Source organism: Crinia signifera, chromosome 5 (genome assembly GCF_055691185.1).
Source record: "Crinia signifera chromosome 5, ASM5569118v1, whole genome shotgun sequence".
NCBI classification, from domain to species: domain Eukaryota; kingdom Metazoa; phylum Chordata; class Amphibia; order Anura; family Myobatrachidae; genus Crinia; species Crinia signifera.
In genome coordinates this window covers 27,116,043-27,142,964 of record NC_139221.1, presented here as the reverse complement: position 1 = coordinate 27,142,964, position 26,922 = coordinate 27,116,043, and the positions used below count along the sequence as shown (strand labels likewise).

General features: G+C 47.3%; 1 protein-coding gene across 4 annotated transcripts in view; it reads right to left on the bottom strand.

Moving 5' to 3' along the window:
- LOC146080039 (gap junction gamma-1 protein-like) overlaps positions 1-26,922 on the bottom strand; it is a 111,425-nt gene that overhangs the window by 56,002 nt on the left and 28,501 nt on the right. Inside the window, exon 1 of one of the 4 annotated variants that reach the window (XM_083186850.1) lies at positions 15,111-15,342. The exons of the other annotated variants lie outside the window; for them this stretch is intronic. The gene's annotated coding sequence lies outside the window, so the exon portion shown is untranslated. Of the gene's footprint in view, positions 1-15,110; positions 15,343-26,922 lie in introns of those variants that run through there. 4 annotated transcript variants of the gene reach the window in all.

Below are 26,922 nucleotides of genomic sequence, written 5' to 3'. Positions count from 1 at the left end.
TCATAAGAAATTGATTAAGAAGACCGTTGGTTATCTAAAGATACCTTTATATGAGTATTGAAAACATACTTGATGTGAGTACGGTACGTGTACAAACTTACCAGGTGGAGGGAAAACAACATGTATAATACGGAGCGCCATTTATAAAGAAACCTTTATACACGGGTATCCATTCTTCTTTATGTGAGTGAGGGTACGCATTCTATGGCCCTTGATTTCTTTCCCTGAGTGTGTCTTAACAAGAATCCATAGACACTACATCCCCCTCTCTTTTTTGTTTCTCTCTTCAATATATCCAACTGATCACGAGAGAACCCCATCAAAAAAAAACTATCAACGGTGGAAGAACAAAGCATCATCGCCGTATGCCTGATTTCCTTTAACATTTGCTCGATATAAGGACTTGTTGGTGGTCCTATTTTTGAAGGCCTGGCTGAAGGTGCTAGGTGGCGCCTTGGGACTTTTTCCTTTTGTTTTCCATTTGGAGGTGTAATCCTGTATATCGGAGGTGTAGTCCTGCATAACGGAGGTGTAATCCTGTATAACGGAGGTGTAATCCTGTATAACGGAGGTGTAATCCTGTATAACGGAGGTGTAATCCTGTATAATGTAGATGTAATCCAGTATTTCTGTGTATGGATAATGCACAGGGTTGTTAAAATGTTGCTTGCGATGCCGGGATTACAGAAGAGAATCTCCGTGCTGGCGCTGTTACTGAATTGTAAGAATGTTTGCAGATGTGCATTGGATAATGTCAGAAACTGGCTGATAATAAATAATAATGGACAGGAGAATGTTTCCGTGGCACTGTGTAAAAGCATATTTGGGACTCAGACAGGAGACTGGGTGAGGCTAATGTTAAAACAATTTATTGCATCGAATTTCAGATATAAAGGAGGTTATTCTGGTTGGTGCGGTCCGTTCCGAATTCTTTTGGAGCTGACCGAACGCCACGCTGTGCGGACATTGTAAGAACAAACGCCCCACAGTCTGTCGGACTCACTCTCTAAGAAGAGGGTGTGTTTTCGGACAACATCCAAACCGTACGTGTGCGGTGGGAACACAAAGATTCTTAACGGTCTTACAGCATCCGAACGGATGGGAAGCTGGCCGTACGCACCGATTCGGTGTATTTCCGCAAACCTCACTACTCTATTTGGAACACGAAGAGCTGCTGCACGTGGCAAGGCCCCTACAGGGCCAAACGGGCACGCTAGTGAAGTAGTAGTAGTACGTTTATTTATAAGGCGCCGCAAAGTGTCCACAGCGCCGTACATAGCAAACAAAAAAACAAATTACAAGGTAACAGGGTGTGTTGAAAAATACAGTATGAATAGGGGTATAGCTGGTAGAACTAAAATCAGCATCAGTTCAGAAGTAGGTGTCAAAATTGTTGAGGAATTGGCATCTGCATTAATCTCCGCCCTTATGTCATCCCAAATGTTTCATTTTGCTGTGTGTGTCAGCTTCATGTGTGCAACCCAATCCCGTGCAAAGGGTACCCAAATTTGTGGTGCCTTCGGTTGGAATGTTTTGGTTGGTTCCCCTGTTGCCCTCTTTCTGCTACCATTACTGGCTGCTGTTCTCGAAGTGTTGGTCCTATACTTTTCTTGTGAAGCCTCCTGATGTGTTCCTAATGATTCTGCTGTGGCTATGTATGAAATGTCTTCAATTTTGTACATTTTTTATATCATTTTCATTTATTATTATGTTCCCTTAATGTTTTGGCATGTGCCAAATAACATGCTAAAAATGTCTTAATTTTTATAACTATGTAGTAAATTTTAATTTCACCCCCAAATGTGTGCTGTTATCGCGGAATGTAAAAGTGACATGTACATTTGTAATAGTATTACACATTTCTGTCCATTGCTTGCAGTGTAAAATGTGCAGTGGTGTTTGCAGCATATATTTGTGCATTTAGTAATGGGCCATTTAGGTAGCAATGATTCCAATTGAAGCTATGAAAAGAGTGTAATTAATCACTAATGAGTAGAGGAGTGGATTGTATTGTGTTCAGCTGACAGTGCTTCAGGTGCGGGCGTACTAATTGGGCGAACCGAATGCCTAGCACATGAACAAGTGGTCTCCGCAAAGTGAAACTTGCTTATATTTCATGCATGTTGGTTCGTTTGCAGTCGGTGTCGTGTCCGAATGCACGCCTACCAGAGTTAGTGCACTCCCTCGTGTACACCCAGATTTACGCCCAGTGTTTCTCACTTTGAAACCACGCCCTTGTGTAGGGCCGAATGACGCCCATATTACGCCCATATTTCCCGAGTCGATTCGGTGCGCATTTTTGGACGGTATTAGAGAGAACGAGTACATAGACCATGCGTTGCCTACGCATGCGCAGATGGTTAAAAATCGCACTCCGAAAGAATTCGGAACGGACCGCACCAACCAGAATAAGGCCCTAAGTCTCCCTAATGCATTTATTCAGCTACATATAGAATCCTCTGATATTACCCCAGCTATTAGTCCTCATCTTCCAAGAGAATATATATATCATAATTAACCCCTAATGCATACTCTCAATTTCTAATAAACCACTTTAATAATTTCCCTTTTAACCTTGCACTCAGCTTCCAATAAAGCACTGAGATATTTACCCCTCTATTACCCCATAAGGCAGGGGCTCCCAATCTTTTTTGATTCACGGCACCCTAGAAAATCAGACTTTTTTTCACGGCACCCCTAGGTCATTTTTTTTTAATTTTGATTGGGTTTATATGCGATTCTTAGTGGCAGTTATGTGGTAAAGGGCAGGATTTGCTTCTGTTGGTACACATTCTATGATTGCCAACTACCAGCACTGGTTTTGCTCATAAATAATTAACCACTAATAATTTGAGTTGGTCCTAGACCACCAAGCCGTGGCACCCCTACATGTGTCCTGAGGCACCCCAGGGAGCCACGGCACACAGTTTGGGAACCACTGCCATAAGGGTTACACTCAGCTTCCAATAGAGCATTCAGATATTAACCATAGATGCCTACCCTCCTGCATTCTGCAGGAGACTCCCTGACATAGCAGCAATCTCCCTCTCTCCCTCATTAGTCTACCAATCTCCCTTATGTCACTTATCACACATTACAATGTTACATTTTTGGGGGATAAAAGGAATGAGAGATAGATACAGTTACATTGAATCATCAGCACCATTCCCCAGCACTTTACCAAGTATATTATCTCTTACTAACTGCTTTGGGCTCATCTACATTTGTATATAAGTCATTTTAAAAGATTCCTCTCAGATGTAGCAGTACACACCCACGCTTCTAGGTGACACGTGCACAATCTCTTTTCACAATCTCCCCATATATGGCACTAGACACGCCCTTTGGATGGAGCATGACACGCCCCCTCAGTGGGATGCTGTGCAACATTCTATTACCAACTATAATCTCCCTGAAACTAGTTTTCAAAAGTAGGCAAGTATGATATTATCCCCTTTAGAACCTTCATATATTAACCATTATTTTCTAATGCTTGTCCTCAGCTTTCAAGAGAACATTAACATTAACTCCTCTTTTCACACTAAGGGCAGATGTATTAAGCTGAAAATGTGGTAAAACCCCTTTTTTACCGCATTTTCCTATGTATTAAAAGCCGGCCGCACCGATATCGCATAGTAGGGTATTGCCACCTTTGGGTAGCGATACCCTATAGAAGCCTATGGGCTTCTTTTCCCCGCCTCCACCGCAGCCTCGCCGACCCCCTTCTCCCCCTCCCTCCAGCTTACCTTCCTGCAGGTCCTCCTGGACACCGGAAGGTAAACCCCACCGGAGGTGCCGGGACAGCTGTCCCAACTAGAAGGGAGCAGTAGGCGGCTGGGAGATGACGGAGACACCACGTTACAGGTATCGCGGGGGGCCTCCGTCACCGCACCGCTATGCCAGCCGCATATGTTAGTACAAGGGCGGCTATATATATTAATACATCCCGCCCTAAGGCTTTCACTCAGCTTTCAAAAGACTCCTCAGATATTAACCCTTCTGTTCCTTCTAATGTTTATACTCCGCTTCCAATAGATATTATTGAACCCCTCTTTTTCCCCTAACGCTTCACAACAGAATCCTGACAATTAACCCTTGTATTATGTCTAATGCTTACACGCAACATCTACAGAGCCTTTAGGTACTAATCTGTTCCCTCTAATACACTCTGCGTCCAACACAGCACGGTCCTCTAACCCTCCATTTCCCCTTACACTCATCTTCCAACAGAACCATAAGTGATTACGGTCCTGATTCAGTAGTAAGGCTCGCTTCAGCCACATTCGATCCAACCCGAATCACCCCCTAAGCCGACTATTCGTTCTCATTTTTACACTCAACTTCCTATAGAACCTTTAGATATTAACCCTTCTAGTGTACACATCTTCCAAAAGTAAGTTTAGTTATTAACCCTTCTATTTCCCTTCTTACACTCAGTTTTCAGGAGAATACTCATATTTATCCTTCCATTTCTCATCTTTCAATAGACCCATCAACTATTAACCCTCTGTTTCCTGTAACACTTATTCTCATCCTCCAATTGCAACTTCAGATATTAACCTTCTATTCCCCTGTAACACTTACGCTTGCCTTCCAATACAACCTTTAGATATTAACCCATCTATTCCCCCTAAAGCTTACAATTAGCTTCTCATAGACTCCTCAGATATTAACCCCTTATACTCAGCTACCGATAGAATGGTTAGATATTGACCCCATTTAATACAAAGATGCACTTACAACAGGCTGGTCTTTTATGAAGTGTATTGTATAAAACTATAATACAGTATGTTCTTTATTCTCTAAGGACTTGGGAAAACATGTGCCACAATTACATGGGAACAAGAATAAAGGAGGATCAGATTCACTGCTAAGGTCCTTACACACATTGGGCGATTTTGGCCAGCGTGAATAGACAACGATGATGGGGGAAATTGCTGGGCTGTGGAAATCGCTCAGTGCATACACAATGAGCGATTTTCGCCCACTTAGGGAATTTCCTGGTGGTGGACGACTTTTCATACCAGGATGCTATGGAAAGTTGTCCAACCCGTCGCTCGTCTGCTAGTAATACCAGCAGATGAGTGGCCGGGCCAGCGATGACACGGGAGCGGCATCAGAGCTCACCGCTGCCCTGTACACACTGGGCGGCTTTTGAGCTAAAAAAGCTCAAAAGACAAAACTGAGCTGCTTTCAGCTCAAAGTCGCCCAGTGTGTATGGGTCTTTACTCATAGGCATGTCATTGTTGGACCATCAATTCCAAAATGTTGCCAGATCAGGTTCTACTTAGAAGAGTCTTGTAGTTCCACAAAATCAGGAGAACGCTGTATTGGTGTGAGAATAATGAGTGTAATAAAGTGTCAGCCTTGCCAGAGATTCCAGCTCTTGTTGTTTATGTTACATTGTAAGTATACAAATGTAATAAATATTTATTCTGGGTGATAAATCGTCCGCCTGCGCACCATCTGTACACCCTGCGGCTATAGCAGGAGTCAGCCTGTATGCACTATTCATGCCTTGCGGGCATAATTAATGCATCACCCTGTGCATCTAGTGGCGCGTGTGTGTGTATGTATATATATATATATATATATATATATATATATATATATATACACGCATACATTGTGTCAAGGATCACAAACACGGCAGGCTTGCCTACCCTCCTGGAATGGCTGGGGGGGCTCCCGAAAATCGGGTCCGCCTCCCAGCCACCCCGGAAAGGTTGGCAAGTCTCCCGCTTGCCAGCCAGAGCCCCTGCACCCCCCTGTAAAAGTCGGCAAGTATGAAACTCCCATTTTAGTACATTCCCCCCTAGTGGTCATTTCTATAGTACATCCTGTGTTTGCCACATACCTCCCAATATGAGACAAGATGCTCTGTTCCTAGACTTCCATGCCAGTGGCAGTTGCAGAGTTTAAGGGCTGTAGCACAGTCCAAAAATTAAGATAGGAGAGCCCCATTAACTGCCACCCAAAACACCACAGTCCAGGACTCACTGGCAGGTGTGGCTCCCCTATTTGAATTTTTGACAGTGGTGCAGTCCTACCTCTGCAATTGCCACCGGTAAGGAAGTCCAGGAGCAGAGCATCCTGTCTCTTCTGGAATGGGTCACGTTGGGAGGTATGTTGACATAGGAAACACCACCCAAGTGTTTTCATTCAGTTCCACTGGGAACTGAATGTTCCAGTCTGTTGGACCCACGCAGGGCCGGTGCAAGGCACCGGAGCGCCCCAGGCGAGTCGGGGTGGGGGTGCCCCGGTGCCGGGGGGGGGGGTGTACCTGTCCTGCGGCTGTGTATATAAAGCTTGCGGCGGCGGCAGCAGGGGGTCCCTGCAGTCAAGAAATAACGAGCGCTATCCGCCTGGCTACGCGGAAGCGCTTCTGTTGTGAAAACACTGGCCGCACGGCGCACGCTGATTGGCTGAATTTCAGCCAATCAGCGTGCGGCCAGTGTTTCCACAACATAAGCGCTTCCGCGTAGCCAGGCGGATAGCGCTCGTTATTTCTTGACTGCAGGGGCCCCCCGCTGCCGCCGCTGCAAGCTTTATATACACAGCCGCAGGACAGGTACCCCCGCGGCACGGGGGGGGGGGGGGGGGGGCGAACTGCCTAGATTTGCCTAGTGGTGGCGCCGGCCCTGGACCCGCGCATATAACTGTAGACTGGCCCCAGTGAGGCAGTAAATTGATCCTTACCCCTGCGGGCCGGTATCGCTCAGCTGACGCGGTAAGATTTTATTGATAAATCGTGATTTAAAAAAAAAAAAGAAATCATTGTTTTTTTATATGGTGGCGCACAATCACCACATCCGTTAATTAAGGTGCATCTTACCGGCTGACATCATTGACATCAGGCAGATCTGTAGCATAAGCAGCAGTATGTCACAGATAGGGTTAATGTGAGCGTTACTTTGCAGAGAGGAGAGTTTACATTGTTACGGGACTGGAAAACAAAAAGAGTCAAAGGATCAGGGCCAGTCTGCGGAGTGAGGCCGCCACCACCCATCAGGTGGCTCCCCGGCTACTCGTGAAATCCCGGCTACAGGCAAATAAAACAGTTTAGTTCATGACATCTATTCAGATGTCCGTGGCTCATAATTCTAGGACTCTATTGGATGAGCGGAAGTGAGATGGACGTCTGCAGGCAGCACATTGTGTAGGACAGGAAGAGGTCCGAGCTAAAGTGATGCTTGTGCATAATAACCACCCCATCACTAACATCCCCCCCGTGAGAACGCGGCTTTATACAGTCCTTGTTATTCTAGAGTGTAATTAATGGGACTGACATACTGTACACAACACAGGACAGTATGGGGCCCATTCATCATGCCCTAATGGGGGTGGGCATGTGCGAGCTGCGGAGGGTTCTGGGAGGGATCCTGTTCTAGTAGGCACCTTCATAATAGGTGGCGGGCATAATACTGGCACCATTCTGCAGCATGGCCCTTGTTGACGATATGCTCTGTCATTTTTACATGTACGAGGGGGTCCCTCGTACATGACCCGTGGGAGCATATATCCTTCGTTCTTCGATGCGCAGACACAGTGGGCGATATTAGGTACGATGTCATACAGAAGGGCCAAAAAGAGTGATATTGTTCATTGTATCTCCCAATGTGTACACACCTTAACACTGGATACATAGTATATGGCATGTGGCACTATTTGCGATAAAAAATGTGAACGATATGGTAGTGATATCGGGACCCCCCGACAAACATGCAGTCTCTGACGATACTGGGGGTCATTCTAATTGACGCAGCAAGTCCCTTTGACTCTGCCCCGCAGAATGCCCATTTTGTGGCCACCGAGACGAAAACAGGGCAGGGGTCATGTGACACCAGAAGCCCGCCCCCTGCAGGCATCAGCCCTCCCCCTGCAGGCACCAGCCCACCTGCGTTCCCATGGGAACTCCCAGCATTTTCATTGGGGTGTTTTCTCTATATCTATAACACATTTGTAATAATGATGAATGGTTGGCGACGCAGCGCATTTCCCTGTAAGGTATCTGTGATCAGGGCCTGATTGTTTATATTTCTGCTTCTGTTCTCATGGAAATGAAGGTCACAACAGCCCAGCGGCAGCCGTGTGTGACTGTCTTCTGATTCTGCTGTAGGCCGGGATCTGGTGTCTTGTGAGTGTGTCATATGGTCAGAGCTGCCGGCAGTAACATCTATGTCCAACATATCATACACATCCCTCTTGTATCTGCAGAAATAGATCTTAGATGTTATTGCAGACACGCCCAGGCCCGACGCAATGGGCGGGGAACTACATTTCATTTGTCATTAAGGCCGCAGGACACATACAGCTCTATAAATGGTGTATATGATGCACTCAGTCTGCTTATACAGCTGTGGTCTATTAATAACACCAGTCCTTATAATCCGTACCTCCCAACTGTGCCAATTACAGCCGTCGACCAGCATTGGGGTGACCACTGAAGGTCGACGTGGGCTTAGGTTGACAAGTCACTAGGTCGACATGGGGTTAGATCCACAGTGTCATAGGTCGACATAAGCATTAGGTCGACATTGGCAAGGTCGACAGTCAAAATGTCGACACAGGTTTTTCAATCTAAGCTCATGTTGGCCTTCAGTGGTTGACCCAATGCATGTCGACCTAATGACAATATACGCTATTTGTAAACTGTCCCGCTGTCCTTCTCGTAGGTGGCAATGTAGCGTGGGTGGAACGGCAGTGGGGGGAGCCGCCGGAGCAGAGCAGCGTTGATCGCTGAAGAGATGCCGTGTGCAAGAAAAGAGGGAGGGAGCACCCTCACCCGACCTCCCACATCGCACCTGTGGCAGCGTTAATTTCCTTTTGGGGAGGGGCTAAAGATGCAACTCACGTCATTTAGCCCCGCCGCTCCCGAAGACCCGCAAATTGCTCGATTTGCCTACTGGGGGCAGGGCTTGATGCATTTACATCAGGCCCCGCCCCCCGAAGTGCTGCTGACAGTCTCCTCTCCTGGTTTCTCCCAGATAGAAGATAGGCAACCCTGGTATATATACATACACACACACTCACACACACTCACATCTATACAACATTCATGGCGTGCTTCCAGACCCTGGGGAAACCTTCCTAGTTAGGAGGTACCGTGTGTTTGTTTTTGTAAGAACATTTCTATCATCTCCTGTTAGATCTCAGAAACAGAACCTCGTGCCCCTGACAGCCCAGGTTGGCATCTGCAGATTCTCCGGCTCTGTATATGGGCAGACTGCTGCTGCCACTATATCATTCCCTCGCTTGCTGTTTACTGTGAAATGATGGACACAGAGCCAGGATAAATCCCTTGTCTTCCAGGAGCGTGACGGCTATGTGTATACACGTGTACACGGTACATTTATAGGCTTGGGAAATGTACACATATGACTATAACAACATACTGTACATCACGTATGAAAAACAACTTTGCCTTGTACAGTACAGTTTACAATGGAGAACTACGGGGGACTCTTAAAGGTCATTCAGCACCGATCGGGCGGGGCCGAATTCAGCCCTGTTCCGATGGTATTTGCACATGTGCAGACCCGGGGAGCTGACAGCTTCAGCGAGTTTCATACCCGCTGAGCCATTCGCTCCAGAGGGGGCGGGGACGGACAGGGGGCTGGATCATGGGAATGTGGGAGGGGCAATGCCTGCCGTGGGCATCCGGTTAACGTCATGTGATGTCACACAACGTCAGTGCCGCCCCCTCTTCAGTGGACACCGAAGAAAATAAAGGTCAATAAAAGTTATTTTGGAAGGGGAGAGAAACCATTCGATTGTTGGCGACCATCAAATTATTTCTCTCCCCTCCGGCCACACGTGAGGGGATGTGTTCGCATTCATCTCCTCGCATGTTACTGAAGGAAATCGACCCCTTAATTACAGTGGGCCGGATGCAATAATCTTCAAAAGTGATAAAATGGAGAGTGACAGACAGCCAGCCAATCAGCTCCTACCTGCCATGTCACAGACTGTGTTTGAAAAATGTAAGGCAGGAACTGATTGGCCGGCTGTCTCTCACTCTCCATTTTATCACTTTTGAGGCTTAGTGCATCTGGCCCAGTATCTTTAAACATTGTGATTTTATTGGTGCAAAGTTTATATTTTTCAGACGTTTTCTGTAGTCATGGAAACAGATTCATTCTCAGCTCCGCGTTACACTGCTCAATATACATCATTATCTAGAAGCACATACAGTATAATATATTTTCTTTATTCTGCGCTGCTGTCCTATACTCATCTATGCCACTGGTGTTTTGGTTACTAGCTCATCACTTGCCATAAAATGTTGGCATCAGAAGTCCCGGAGTATATCTGTCACACTCGGCCGACAGGAAGACCTCTCCCAAGGCTGAGCAGCTAATTGGAGCACGCTGGCTATTATTTCCAGGGTCTTCCTGACAATGGGATGGGAGGTATTTTTATGCCGGACGAGCTTATATTTATGTAACGTAACAGACAGAACTGGATTTAAGCTATTGTAGCACTAGCAGTAAATTGGACCAAATGTGAAAGACAATGGGAAGAATATAGGAAGATATTGCAAATTTTGGGCTCTTCGGAGCGGTATCCTTCATTATATTGCCCAGTGTGTACACTTTTGCCGACGCATGATGCACACTCCCGAGGGTCTTTCTCTCCCACCCCTTGCTATCACTCCCCCCCTGCTGTCATCGGCCAGTGTGTTTGCGCTTCCCAATGCAGCACGCACCCCGTGGCCGCTTATATTGTTGGCAGGGATTGTTAGGTGTGTACACACCTTCATGTCCACTGTCACGAAAGAAGAGGCCGCGATGAGACTCGTTATGTCGTTATCAGCGGAATATATTTACATAGATTCCATGAAATGAGATTGGATTTCTGTCCCAAAATGATATATTAGCGACAGCTGTTATTTAATATAATTTAGTATTTCCACTGATGACGGATTTCTTGCTGAACAAAACATAAAAAAGTAACTGAGAATAGAGAAAGAGATCTGTGCGCTGATGTAACAAGGTCTGAGAAAGAGAGAGCGGAATATGTGGTTTAGTGATAGCATTGGTCTTACAGGGCATCAGGGAAATGCATGGGTCTTACAGGGCAGCAGGGAAATGCATGGGTCTTACAGGGCAGCAGGGAAATGCATGGGTCTTACAGGGCATCAGGGAAATACATGGGTCTTACAGGGCATCAGGGAAATACATGGGTCTTACAGGGCATCAGGGAAATACATGGGTCTTACAGGGCACCGGGGAAATACATGGGTCTTACAAGGCACCGGGGAAATACATGAGTCTTACAGGGCACCGGGGAAATGCATGGGTCTTACAGAGCACCGGGGAAATGCATGGGTCTTACGGGGCATCTGAGAAATGCATGGGCCTTCGTGGTGTCTGCTTGTGTTATAAGATTTCCAATCTACATTAATACTGGAGAGACAAGGAGATCTGAAGATGGAGAGGCAAGGAGATCTGAAGCTGGAGAGGCAAGGGGGACTGAAGCTGGAGAGGCAAGGGGGACTGAAGCTGGAGAGACAAGGGGGGCTGAAGCTGTAGAGACAAGGGTAACTGAAGCTGAAGAGACAAGGGTAACTGAAGCTGGAGAGACAAGGGGGCTGGAGAGACAACGGGGCTGAAGCAGGAGAGACAAATGGGGAAGAAGCTGGAGAGACAAGGGGAGCTGAACCTGGAGATACAAGGGGAAATTAAGCTGGAGAGACAAGGGGGGGGGCTGAAGCTGGAGAGGCAAGGGGAACTGAATCTGGAGAGACAAATGTGGATGATGCTAAAGAGACATGGGGAGCTGAAGCTGTGGAGACAAGGGGGGCTTAAGCTGGAGAGACAGAAAAGGATCTAGAGCTGGACATACACAAAGGGGAGTTAGAGAGTCGAAGGGGTGCTGGGGAGACCGAAGACAAGCTGAAGCTAGGGAGACACAAAAGGAGCTGAAGAGATGCAACGGGGGTCTGGAGCTGGATTGATACAGGATGGCTGGAGAGACACAGGGAAGCTGAAGTTGAAAATACACTTGGGTTTTGAGACATATCAAGGGGCAGTAAATAGAAAATGTCCTGAAATCTGACAAATAAAATGGTTATGACCCAACCGCAATTTTGGCCAAGCCTACTGTCAGGTAATTTTAAAATGGTAACCCTACAGTTTTTTATTAGTGTAATCTCAGACACATGCACAGTTTTAAAAGAATACGGCCAACCACGTGCGGCATCGAGACTTCGTCTAATTCAGAATCAGATCCAAAATATTTCAGAACACGAAAGAAAAGGGAACAAAAGACATCAACATTTGCGCTACCTCATCTTGGATATGCCAGCCTATCCCAGCCAAGATACCATATGCCCCAGAGAAATAGCTGTTTGGTGTGGACTCAGCTTGGATCCTGTTTGTAAAGACCGGCCAGAGGAATTGGCAAATAAATATTACCTTCAGGAGCCTACAAGTCAGATGGAATAGTTGATAGCTAAAAATAAAAGAAAACAAAACATACAGTTCTAGAACAACTGGCCGGAGATCAAAGTAGTTTCCCTACGTAAAAATCAGCGAATGCTAATCAACAGTGACAAGTTCTCCTTAAAAACACATGTTCCGGTTCCGATTTCACGTCCTCACGTCCCAATAAACGGATAACAACAGAGCAGTATTTCTTTCTGCCATAGTGAAGCCTATTACTCGGTTATACTCGGGATCATCTGAATCCAATTTCTCACAGCTAATTATATTTATCCCTTGACTATAAAAGGGAAAAAAGGCAAGAAAAAAAATGAAATCTCCGGAAAGTGCAGACAGGCAGGCTGAGGGCAGCTCTTTCCATCACCCTAAACCAACACTCGTTACTCGTCCTGCTCCTCTCTCATGTACAGTATAGTGCTCTTTTCTGACTATTTACCAGAGATTCTTCACTTATGTGTCACCAAAGGAATTAGTCAACAGAGCTGGACACACGCACTTTGGGGGTTATCCAGAACCAGTTGCACTTTTGCAAAATTTATCAAAAGTGCAACTGCTGGAGCTAGGCTGCAGGAGAGCCGCCAGACACAGGGCAGGGCCGCCCGGCACAGAGCAGGACAGCCCTGCACATTTGATCCTGCCCAACGTGCCTGCAAAAATTTGCGGGCATATCTTTCAAGTGCGAGCGTTTCACTACACAGCGAAGTACTTGCTTGAGCGTCAGTTTCCTGGCTGCATTGCCTAGGGTTTCAGTATTTTGGGTCACAGCGCCCCACTCCACCTCGCCATCACACCGCCGCCCCCACCCCCTCTCATCAGGGCTTAAACTACGATCGCCAGGCAATTGAAGTTAGGGATGGCCATCAACTATCGATGTTTCCAAAACATTGATTGTTGGGACCTAGTGCTCGATGTTTTTGGCATCGATAGTGTAAGGTTGAATAGGATTGCTGCAAAACATTGATGGTCATCCATTGCTTAGCTATGCACCATTGATGGTCAGTTGCACTTTTGCCATTGATGGAAACATCGATGACAAAGGCAACGATGGACATCCCTACTGACCGAAGCCTCCCCCTCCCTCATCAGCTGCAAAATAATAAAGTGAGACTTATCAAAGTTTGGAGTTAAACTGATGAGATACAGTTGATAAACCGATCAGCTCCTGTTATTTTTCAAACACAGCCTGTAACGTGGCAGTTAGGAGCTGGTTCTTTTTATCTCTCTCTGAACTGCTTGGGGGAAATCAGTATCTTTCACAGCAAAAATTGCATTTTTTTTTCTCAGGTGAAGACAGAAAGAGACTAAATTTACCGAAGATTCAGATTCAGTCTAGTATACTATTTACCAGGATGCAATAGAGTAATGATAGACAGAATCTCATCTCATCTTCCAGGCCAAACCTCAGATCCGCTGACATTCCAGTAAGCAGAGGTATAATTAGGTGACATGGTGCCCGGAGCAAGGGTATGTTTTGTCACCCCCCTAGTAATTTTTCCTTCTTATAGTAATGACCCTTACACATTACGCCACACAAACTGTAATTCCCATTACACATTTTGACACACACCATGAAGACCGTTACACATTATGCCACACATGGTATTGCTTAATTCCCTTTTTTGCCACACACGGGAATGCCCCTTACACATTATGCCACACAAACCATAATGCCCATTACACATTATGCCACACATCATAATGGTTATTTCACTTTATGCCACACACCGTAATGTCTATCATGTTTTAGGAGGCAACAGAGATATAATAGACACAATCTGATTGGTTACTATGGGCTACATCACCTCTTTTCATTTTAAGAAGCTTTAGTAAATTTACCCCTGAGAGAATATAGGGGCAGATATAGTAAGCTTGGAGAAGAGATAAACTGGAGATAAAGCGGAGAAAAGGTAAAAGGAGATAAAGCACCAGCCAATCAACTACCAACTGTCTTTTTCAAACACAGCTGATTGGCTGGTGCTTTATCTCCTTTTACCTTTTCTCCGCTTTATCTCCAGTTTATCTCTTCTCCAAGCTTAATAAATCTGCCCCTAAATTAGCTGTGGTAAATTACTTTGGCTAATTGATCCCGGGGGTAATACAATTATCCCCGATAGCCAGCACAACTGGGGATTCTGTTTCACCTGCCTGAAGGCAAGAGAAATAATCCCCGCAATAAGTGCCGTTTTTTTCAGTGCACAATCTCAAAAACACAGGGATCTGGGATAAGTGTCCAGGTCCCTGTATTTTCTCACAATAGCGGGTACATTTTCTCACAAACAACTGGAGGAAATCAGGAAAAAAACATTGGGAATAAGCCTTTTTATTTGCTATAAAATTTACCACAACAATTGAATTCCCCCCTCAGAGGTAGATTTCTAAAAGCTTCTAAAACAGACAGTTGGTGGTGTTGCCCATAGTAACCAATCAGATTGTAGCTAAAATGTCTCTATTGCATTATAGAAATTGATAAATAGAATCGCATTGGTTGCTAGGGGTAACAGCACAACTTTTCTGTTTTAGAAGCTGTAAGAAATATTCTGCTGTCATATCCATCTATGTAACTGGGGGTTAGCAGATCGTTATGGTCTTGGTTATTTTTCTATTTCTGTTCTATTCTTATTGTACCTCTACCCATGATTTTAGGAGTATAAGGGGGGTACGTACTCAGAAATATCCAGCCATGGTCCTTACTCCAGATGAATCACAGCATTATCCCTGGATGCCCCAATCTCCCGAGCACGGAGAAAAATCCATCACCAGGTCCCACAATGACTGTACTCCGAGTTTCCTTCCCAGTTCCCTCTAAGAATTTTATTTGTGCAAGGGCTCCCTTGTAGGGCGACAGACTGGGAACTCTGAGTCATTATTCTACCCTTCCCATTGCTGAATCAGAGCTTCTGCAGGGCAGGCACAAGACTCCCCCTGCAGAGAACGACGTCTTTGGGATGGATTATTAACTGATGTGGTGACCGGCGTGAGTACAGACATGTGTAGCTAGCAGATATTTAACCATTGCGAGGGGGGGATGCACATTACGGTGCCAGCACAAAATTCCGGAAGACCATGGAACTCCTGGCACGAGGATTAGGCTGCCACGGTGCAGTTTGCACAGATAACTTGATGTATTAAACCTCAAGTATTTATCTGGCTTCCTGTCATTTTCTTACATTTACTAAGGGCCAGATGCAGTAAGCTTCAAAAGTGATAAAATGGAGAGTGATAAACAACCGACCAATCAGCTCCTCTCTGACATTTTTCAAACACCGTCTTTGACATGGTAGGTAGGAGCTGATTGGCTGGCTGTTTATCACACTCCATTTTATCACTTTTAAAGCTTAGTGCATCTGGCCCACAATCTGATTAGTTGCTATAGGTAACATCATCTCTTTTTCATTTTTAGGAGCTTTAGTGCATTTACCCAGTGGCGTAACAATGGCACTGTAGTCCTAGCGGTGGCTTGGGGGAGCTGGCGTTGTGGGAGTGCATGGTCTCCGCAGATTACAATGGGTCTGACCATCCGTATTGGAATCTGCTGCAAAATGTCCCTGCAAAAATGGCCACCGCCTTGGAGGAGACAGATGCTAGAGGTCCTACTCGGTAGCATATATCGCCAAAAAAGAAAAAAGAAAAGAAAAAACACTGGAAAAGAATAAGGAACCCTGGAAACGAGCATGATTTTCGCAATTTAAAGGAGGGATCTTATTAGTTTTTGAATAAATGTTCTGTAAAGGACGTGTGTGATATTTTGAACAAAGAAGGTTGAACATCTCTGTGTATTAGCACTTACTAATACTGGTAGGAGATGCCATTCTGCTTGCTCGCCTGGGGGGGAATTAAACATAACAGCATATTTATGAAGCACTTGTTCAATTTAAAAAGGCATCAACCTATACAACAAAGGGTAAATGGTGGTATTTATTCTATCCTCATTACTGTATCTCTCTCAGGCTTTACAAATGCTGGGGCCGGGACCATCTTAACAGCATCACGGGCCCCCGGGCAAAGCAGTGGAGCAATGGAGTGGGGCCCCTGCCTATGCCCGCACAACCACCTACTATCCTTTCTAATACACAGACAGGTGTATGTGTAATTACATTTGTATTTGGGATTGTGTCCGATCTCCAGCTGATCAGCTGGGATGCAGTTTAAATCCCGGCGGTCGGGATCCCGGCGTTCAGAATCCCGACGCTGGAATCCCGACCGCCGAAATCCCAACACTTTCTCCCTCCGTGGGTGTCCACGACACCCCTGGAGGGAGAATAAATTAGCGTGCCGAGCGTAGCGAGGCACCGGGCCCGCTGCGTGGCGAGCACAGCGAGCCCGCAAGGGGGGGGCGATTTCGGCGGTCGGGATTTTGAACGCCGGGATCCCGACCGCCGGGATTTCATACTGAATCCGATCAGCTTGTATGTCGCACACACATTGTTAATCACACAGGTTCTGTGCCGGGCAGAGAAATTTGTGCAGGGCAGGCATATCACAGTGAAGCCTGTGATTTGCCAGCTGAAGCTGACGTTATTATCACAGGGCTCACTGTGCTTTTTTGTTAATTTTTTTTTTTTCAAATAGATGCATCCAGATCGCATTTCCCTTTAACTATGGGAAGTGTGATCTGGTTACTGGAAAAATTTCAATTAAAGGTTTGGAGTGGTTTTTTTAACGAAACTTCTCCAAAAGCCCTTTAATGCATATAGGTAATACTAAAATAAGTATGAAAGGGGTGTGAAAACACCCCTTTTCACATTATTTTAATTAAAAAATTGTTAAAAAAATCTGCCCTTTAATGCTCAGGGCCTACAATGCAATTAAGACAGCCCTGCCTCTATGCTATCACTGTGTGCGGCAATTAACCCTTTGCATTATTACTGTGTTGTTGTCATTATGTGCCTCATATTTTATTTTTTCGTTTACGCTCATCTCTCAGGTTATGGGCCAGGGGCGTAACTAGAACTTTGTGGGCCCCATAGCAACATTTTTAAGGGGCCCCCTACCCTAAAATGGGGTGGGTGTGTGGACTGTGGAGAGAGAGTGAGGGAAATGAGAAACACAAAGGGCGGTATTCAATGTGAATACCGGCGACGTGCAGCGAATCCTGTTTAGTATTCGCTGCACATTCGCCACTGGTCGCCGCGTTCCGGAGCCTCGCCGGCTCCGGTATTCAACGAGTCAGGGGCTCGCTGCCCCTGACCGGCGAATATGAGCTCCTCTGAGGACGGTGGCAGGCAGGGAGATGGAAGTCTCCCTGCCTGCCCCAGAACGTTTGTGGGGGGGAGGTGGGCTCCCCGGGAGCCAGGCAGCACAGGCTGCCCCCCGGGGGTGCCAGTAGGGGACCGGGTATATTCACTACACCCGATCATGAATATGTAATGATCGGGTGAAGTGAATATATGAATATCTAATGAGCGGCTCGGCTCCGGCCCCCTGCTGGCTGGTCTGTGTAAAAAATATATATATATATTTTTAAATTAAATATATATTCATGTGCTTACAGCACATGAATAAAAATAGCATGCCCCTCCTCAGAATAAAATTCCAGATTTTTTTACACCAATTGTAAAAAAAAAAACACTTTATTTTAAAAGTTCACATTCCACTTCACCATAAAAAGATAGCGATTGCTACTCGGTGAATCATGGCGAAAAAAACCTTGAAATGTATTCGCCATCTGGTCATTGAATAGGGTGATTCACCGTTTTAGTCAGAAATTCGCCTTACAGCACAAAATCGCCATAAAAACCTGGCGAATCAGCCTCATTGAATACCGCCCAAAGGCTTATGAATGAAAGAGAGTGAGGAGCGAGAGGGAGAAAGGGATGGGTGTAATCAGGAGAGAGAATGTCAGGGAGGGAGAGAGCTGAACAAGAGTGTCAGGAGGAGAGAGAGAATGAATAAGGGTGTTTGGGAGAGAAAGGGGGTGTGAGGGAAAGAGAACGAAAGAGAGATAGGGTGTCATTGAAAGAGAGAATGAGAGAGAGGGGGGGTTTCAGGCGAGAAAGGGATGAGACAGATAGGGGAAAATTTATCAAGATCGCATTTTCCAATGCGATCTGGGCGGAATATTATCGCCCAGGATCGCATTGTAAAATGTATCATTTTTAAGGGCGCAGGGACAGGGCTCCGATAGGAGCCCGTCCCTGCGAAGCCCTAACCCGGAAGCCGGGAGGTCAGCGCATGCCCGGTTATGCGCTGACCCCCGCCGACCTCTCTAAACGCACTGCCCTGCTCGGGCAGTGCAAAGTGTAGCCATAGGCTACAATGGGCTATCGCCATATCAGAATGGCGATGGCCCAGGGCTGCGATGCCGGGCTGCCCGATGTTAATACATCGGGCAGCTTCGCATCCCCCATAGAAACCTATGGGGAATGCGGCCGGCGGCGCTGCAGGGAGGATCGCAGCAGGGATACATTTAGGAGATAGTTAATATTTGCGGCTAAGTTTGAAAGCGTGACAGGCATCAGTTTTTACCACTCCTAATTCCCTCATTATAATGGTAGTTACCTGCTCCCCCCCCCCCCTGGTAAACTGCTCCCCACCCCACGCTGGTCTCCTGCCCACAAGGCTGCAGCCTCTAGCTCCCTCGCTCCTACCCCCCTTCTATAATGTACCTGTTTGCGCCGTTCTCCTGCTCACAGCTGTGCCAGTCTACTGCGTCTCCTGGCGCAGGTCCCCTGCTCCCACCAGCGCCGCCTTCCTGCTCCTGGCCGCGCCAGTGTCCTGCTCCTGACCTCCAGGCACTGGTGCCCTTCTCCCGCCTGCACTGGTGCTCATGCTCCCGGTTGCGCCAGTCTCCCGCTCCGCCCGGCACTGATCTCCTGTTCACAACCCCTTGCTCCTCCCACCGCAGGTCACTTGCTGCTGCCGTCCATCACTGTTATATTGCACCTGTTGGTGCTGGTCAGACCCCCTGCTACCGCCAGTGATGTTCCCCTGCTCCTGGCAGCGTCAGTGTACTGGTCCCCTCAGCACTTGGGCTCTTTCCTCCTACAGCCGGTGGTCACTATTTATCTATAGAGGGTGCAGGGGATTGCCTTGAGGCCTCCAGACCCCATAGCAGCTGCATCCCCTGAACCCTCTATAGTTAAGCTACTGTTATTGGCCATTAATAAATGTACCAAGTGGATTTCCCGCCACTTTGTTTTGTGTGGGCTAGTAAATGATAAAAAAATCGGACAGTTGGTGTCAGAGTCCATCCTTAGTAGAGATTTCTAGGTCTGGCAACCCCAAAAGAGAGCACAAATTGTGTATTGCGGAGATTAACTAAACATGAGATCTTTTCTGCTTTGACCTTTGCTGCAGGTCATGTTTCCTGAATATTCCTTAGTTACAGCAGGTGACATAATCACTGACCCATTCAAATACATCAATCCACTAGTCAATGAAACGTTAAGAAACCCATAAGACATGGTCATTGAAAGAACCTGTTTATTTCTCTACATGGGGACTATCTGTGTTCCTCTGTTACACTGCTGAGGGGGGGTTAAATTCTATACGTAGCGCTGGGCAGTGGGGCTGGTGAGCACAGCAAACGTTAGTGATTGGCAAAACCTTAGCCAAAGCTTGTGCAAATCAGAATTTGGAGGGTGTGATGTTCCCACTGTCATATCCCTCTCTTGTTTCACTGGCTCACAGAATGACAATCCCCAGAACACGCAACTAAGCACATACCAGGGCGTTCCAAATAGAGGTGAGCGAAAGTTTCAAAAACTGATTTGTGGAATATGAACCTAATTTAAAGGCCTAGTTATCAAATAATATTTTCAGGGATCCCGGCACTTCCTCCTAACCCACCCCTCCTGCAGCCAGACCCTTACTGTCCCCTCCTGCAGCCTAACTCTATCCTTCCCACCCTCCTCCCACAGCCGAACCCTAATGGTTTCCTCTAATAGCTTAATCCTATCCCTCCCACGCTCCTCCGGCAGCCTAACCCTAACGGTTCCCTCCCACAGCCTAACCCTATCCTTCCCACCCTCGTCCCACTGTGTAATGCTAATGGTTCCTTCCCACAGCCTATCCCTCCCATCCTCCTCCCGTAGCCTAATCCTAATAGTTCCTTACCACAGCCTATCCCTCCCACAGCCTAACCTTAACAGTTCCCTCCCACAGCCTAACCATAATGGTTCCATCTCAAAGCCTAACCCTATGCCTCCCACTGTCCTTCCACTGCCTAACCCTATGCCTGCCACCTTCCTCCCATAGCCGAACCCTAATGGTTCCGTCTAACAGCCTAATCCTATCCCTCCCACCATCCTCCCACAGCCTAACCCTAACGGTTCCCTCCCACAGCCTAAACATAATGGTTGCCTGCCAAAGCCTTACCCTATGCCTCCCACTGTCCTCCCACACCCTAACCCTAATGGTTCCCTCCTACAGCCTAACACTATAGCTCCCACAGTCTTATAGTGTGTACACACGGTTCGATATGGCTTCCGATGTTGACGATATCGTCAACATCGGAAGCCATATCGCATACATATCGCATACTGATTGTATGCATTGTAAGGGCTTCCTAGCCCGATGCGCGCTCCCGTTTAAGGAGAGATCGGAGGGGAGATAGAGTGGGCAGCACACTCTATCTAGCACAAATCGCAAGCATATCGCATGCATCGTATGTGCCTTGCGATATGCTTAAGATGCGATGTGCTATACGATTTCCAGGGCCCTGTCAGTCATCCTGTTGTTAAGTCAAAATCGCTTAGTCAAAATCACATAGGAAATCGCATAGTAAATCAAATAGGAAATCGCATAGCAAATTGTATGGTAAAAAGTCAAAATCTTAAGCATATCTTAAGGCATATCTTAAGGAGTAGAGAAAAAAAAAAGGGGGGAAAAGTAAAAATCGGACAAAACATCGAATCGTACATCGGATCGCACAGAACATCGAACCGTTTGTATACACTCTTACTCTAATGGCTCCCTACCACAGCCTAACCCTATCCATCCCACTCTCTTCCCATTAGCTAACCCTATTGGTTCCCTCCCACAGCCTAATCCTACTGCTTCCACCCTCCTCCCACAGCCTAATCCTACTGCTTCCACCCTCCTCCCACAGCCTAACTCTAATAGTTTCCTCCAGCAGCCTAAACCTATCCCTCCCACCCTCATCCCCTAGTCTGACCCCGTTTCCCTCGCACAGCCTCACCCTATCCCTCCCACCCTCCTACCACAGCCTGTCCTTATAGTATCTGTCCCACAGCCTAACCCTATCCCTCCAGCAGCCTAACCCTAATGAACCCCTCCTATAGGGTAATCCCTATCCCTTCCACACCCTAACCCTTATGTTTCCCTTCCACAGCCTACCCCTATCTCTCACACCCCTTCCCGCAGCCTAACCCTTGTGTAGCGAGGCACCCAGTGGTGCAAGTAGAATTTTTTTCTTGGTGGTACTGATAGCCTCCACCAAAAAAGGGGCGTGGCTGTATGCCATGAGGGGGCGTGGTCACACAAAGCTAAAGGAGTGACTAAATGACAATAGTGGTGTGACATCAGGAGACAGGGAATGAGAAACAGGGAATGACTGGGGTGGGTTGGCTCTTGCTTGGGGAAGAGCTGGGCAGCTTGTGCTTACAATTGTGGAGCCTGCTCTTCATGCTTTCGGCACCGCTGATACCTGTCAGTGTGACAGGCTAAATCAGCAGTAGCCGGTAGCTGCATACAGCACCAATCATAACTCTGGGTGGGCGGGCTGCGGATGCATTATATTTAGACTTAGAATAAAAAGAGAATTGACAGTGGCTCAGGGGGTAAGTGGTACTGCGTACCTGCAACATATTTCTTACAGGTACTCCGTACCATGCCGTACCCCCTAACTTTCAACACTGGAGGCACCAAGCTCAAAGCATGGCGAGCTTTCGGGCTTGGTGCCAGTTGTCAATACTGACACCAAAAAAAAAATGAGGAAAACCTGTTTTGCGACATGTGAAGTGTACAAATACAAGAAAACCGGAATCATATCTCTGACAATGATGCTCTCCGGAGAACTGTCAGTGACATAAGTTTTGAGTGAATTCTGCAGCAATGAGAGAAAGACGCTCGCCCAGAAAAGGGACCGTTAGTGTATCCCGCTGTCAAATGCTATGTGTCTGCGGCCCAGAGCTAGTCAGGACAGCTAGTACAATATGATCTGCTGGAGTTTACGAGGGAGCATTTCAGGTTAGTGACATCCAGCATTTCCAGCAGTTTGGCTAGTCATCCGCCAGCCCAGTGTGATTCCACTCGGGAACTGCAAGACGTTGCTATAGACAGAGTGCTTTGTTGTCCTTAGTTACAGAGGTCTGGTATGGTTCTGAAATTATTAATTATCCTGTCTCTCCGCTCCCTGTGTTTCTGGAGATCCTAAATATAGTGGAAGGTTTAATATAGCACAAGGGAGAGACACAATACAATACTTCCTATTTGTCCCGAAGACTCAGGAAATCTGACTTTTAAACAAGATGTGGCATTGTATAACGTCAGAGGCGGATCAGGGCAGAGAGCAGGCAGCTTAGGTACATGGATAATTCATACCTGTTCACTATGCTGCTCAGAGGCAAACGCAGAGGGGGGTTTCTGGTTGCCCGGAAACCCCCCTCCTCTTAGCAAGTGCCTTAAATAATGACAATAAACAATAGCACTGGTATATAATATGATCAACAGAGCTGCCACCACATGATTCAGCGCAAGGGACAGAGCAGAGCTGCTGCACATGCCCAGTGTACCAGCTTCTTCTACCACATTTACTGTGGATCTGAGCCCTCAAACATCACAATGGACCAGAGAGCAGCTGCCAGGATGAAGAGACAGGAGCCTTACCATGAAGTGGGAGATTGTGAGCTTAGAAAATGCAGGTACTGGTTCTATTATGTTTGTGTATTAATTTATTATGGCATGTTTAACCTTTTCCTGACCACTTATCTTATTTAAATGTTTGAAACAGCCTATACTTTAACCATCTGTACTGTTAAATATTAATACTGTATTCCATACAGTATCTAGTGTATAAAAATACCAATTTCCAGGGCTGTTACCGCTCCCCCAGACTCACGTACCGGTACTTATGCTGCAGAGTGGGAGATCTTGGATTACATTTGGAAACCCCCCTCTAAAAATCCTGCGTTTGCCACTTTTGCCTATGTTTGCAGCCAAGCAAACAGGTGAACGCTGCTAGCCAACCGAATTATGAATTTAATCGCAATCCTGTGGCAAGTTGATTGACAGAATCCCTCATTTGTGGGCGGTTTTCTAGGAGTGGCCGGGAAAACGCAGACATCCCGAGGCGTTCTCAGAGAAGGTCTGCGATGTCAGCGCCAGTCTCACAGTTGTGAAAAGGTCACTCCCATTTGTACAGACTGGGGAAATCATTCGCTGGTGAGTGAATTGCGTACGGATTTGCAGAGAATAGCGATGCATCCGCAATTCCCTTGCAGACCTACACTGGGCGGGTTGTCGCTCTGACTCATGTGCAGAGTGGAACCATTACGTGTTTATGTCATAACCCAATGTATGACCTGCATCATACATGAAAGGGTAAAACTCATTTTTATGGCTGAGACCTTCTGACATGTGCATAACACATGAAAGCTATTGGGGGAACTAGCCAGGATCTATGGACATCTGTGTTGTGCCACGTTTACAGGCCACGCGATCGACTTCACCCGTGGTTTCAGCACGTTGGAATGTCATCTGGACAAGCTCCTGCGGATTCAAACGAACACACAGAAACCTCAGAAACGTTGCAGATATTTTCGGGTGGACCTCACACACAAGCGTACTGTAAGGAATGCTGCCCTATATATTAACCACTTGCTGACCACAGTATTCACCTAAGAAAAAACATACAGTACATGGGGCAGATGTATTGAGCCTGGAGAAGAGATAAAATCGAAGTTGATAATGCAGCTGCCAACCAGCTCCTAACTGCCTGTAATGTAAGTTAGGAGCTGATTGGCTGCTGCATTATCACCTTGGATTTTATCCAGGCTCCAGTCTTTGAACTTTCATGACATTGTGCTTTGGATTTTCAGCATTAATATTATTAGTATATAACATGTGGACTACAGCCCTTAGTAAACTAAAAAGTGACGTTCAGCAATTTAAATGTAATATACTGGAAGTGAAACTTGCGCTAAATTTCTTTAAAAAAAAATACAGTGATGTATTGTTATTATCCAACGATCAGTGTATGGGGCAGACGTAAGAAGCCTTGGAGAGTGATAAAGTTAAGAGAGGTAAAGTATCCACAAGAACTTATTTGATTCTTGAAATTTGGGTGCCCCTTGCGGTTCCCCTGGAAAGGTGCACAAGTCTCCCGCTATCCCCCCCCCCCCTGCCCCCTTTATGCTTAATGCCTGCCATCCCCATTCGGCTTCCCTCTCCCGGGGATATGCTGTATAGTAAGATGATCAATCGTCCTTCTTTAGGGAGGACAGTCCTTCTTTTGTAAGTTCTGCCCTCCCTCGAAAAGTATCCTCCTATATGTCCTTCTTTTCAATATTTGAAGTCTAATCTGTAAATCCCCGTATTCGATCGATGCCGAGCCAATTCGTTGCATGTGAAAGGATGTATTTGTATTTGCTATGACGATTCGTCAAGGCTTGGTACAGTGGCGAGATGCGATTATGAGACGCATGCACACCTTGAGACAGCGCACCGCCTGTTTAGGCACGCCTTGCCCCACCCTGCTAGTCTAATTAGGTTGGCTCCTCTCCCCCGGCCATTTTGGACCTCTAGACTTACTTAGTGCTGTGAAGGCCGTTAGGAACTCCTGTGTTTTCTGGGCCCCCCAACACCCACAGGGTGTCAATCACCCTCCAGCACCATGTCACCTAGCTTCTCTGCTGGTGGTTTTTATGCGCATATGCAGCCGATGTGTGCTAGCACCCACAGAAGTCTGGGGAAGTAGGGGAGCGGAGGGGTGTGGGGAGGTGGCCCGGGGTATTTGCCTATAGGCAGTGGTGCAAGTAGAAAAAATTTCATAGTGGTACTGTGGCGAAAATGGGCGTGGTCATACGACACAAGGGGGAGTGGCTACATGACAAAACTTTATGTCCCAGTGCCAGATATGCCCCCCACAGTGTGAAGTATGCCCCCAATGCCAGATATGCCCCCACAGTGCCACACATGCCCCCACAGTGCGAAGTATGCCCCCAATGCCAGATATGCCCCCACAGTGCCACACATTTGCCCCCACAGTGCGAAGTATGCCCCCAATGCCAGATATGCCCCCACAGTGCCACACATATGCCCCCACAGTGCGAAGTATGCCCCCAATGCCAGATATGCCCTCACAGTGCCACACATGCCCCCACAGTGCGAAGTATGCCCCCAATGCCAGATATGCCCCCACAGTGCCTCACATATGCCCCCACAGTGCGAAGTATGCCCCCAATGCCAGATATGCCCCCACAGTGCCACACATATGCCCCCACAGTGCGAAGTATGCCCCCAATGCCAGATATGCCCTCACAGTGCCACACATGCCCCCACAGTGCGAAGTATGCCCCCAATGCCAGATATGCCCCCACAGTGCCACACATATGCCCCCACAGTGCGAAGTATGCCCCCAATTCCAGATATGCCCTCACAGTGACACACATATGCCGCCACAGTCTGAAGTATGCCCCCAATGCCAGATATGCCCCCCACAGTGCCAGATATGCCCCCACAACGCGAAGTATGCCCCCAATGCCAGATATGCCCTCACAGTGACACACATATGCCGCCACAGTGTGAAGTATGCCCCCAGTGCCAGATATGCCCCCTACAGTGCCAGATATGCCCCCACAGTGCCACACATATGCCCCCACAGTGCGAAGTATGCCCCCAATGCCAGATATGCCCTCACAGTGACCCACATATGCCCCCACAGTGCGAAGTATGCCCCCAATGCCAGATATGCCCCCACAGTGCAACACATATGCCGCCACAGTGCTAGTTATGCCCCCAGTGCCAGATATGCCCCATAATGCCACACATATGCCCCCAGTGCCAGATATGCCCCACAATGCCACACACATGCCCCCCACAGTGCTAGTTATGCCCCCAGTGCCAGATATGCCCCATAATGACACACATATGCCCCCACAGTGCTAGCTATGCCCCCTCAATGCCCCCACAGTGCCAGAAGCCAGCAGCAGCACAAACTACTCACCCTTCTGGTGTCCGGGTCTCCTCTTCTCCTCCCCCGCCGCCGCCACTGATGATGATGCTGCTGCTTCTTCCGGCGACAGGGGAGCATATCGCGCGTCTCAGTCTCCTTCCCCGGCTTCACTGTGCCGCCAGCCAATCATACCTCGCAGGCTGGCTCCTGATTGGCTGCCAGCCCGTGAGCTATGATTGGCTGAGAGCCCAGTCACAGTGACACAGGGAGGGGAAGGAGAGATGCGCGATGCGCTCCCCTCCCCTCGGCTCCCTTCTCATCGGCGCCACTGCGATGAGGAATCAGCTGTGGCGGGGCGGCGGAGGCCACGCCCCCCGCCACTTAGATATGCACGCATGCGCA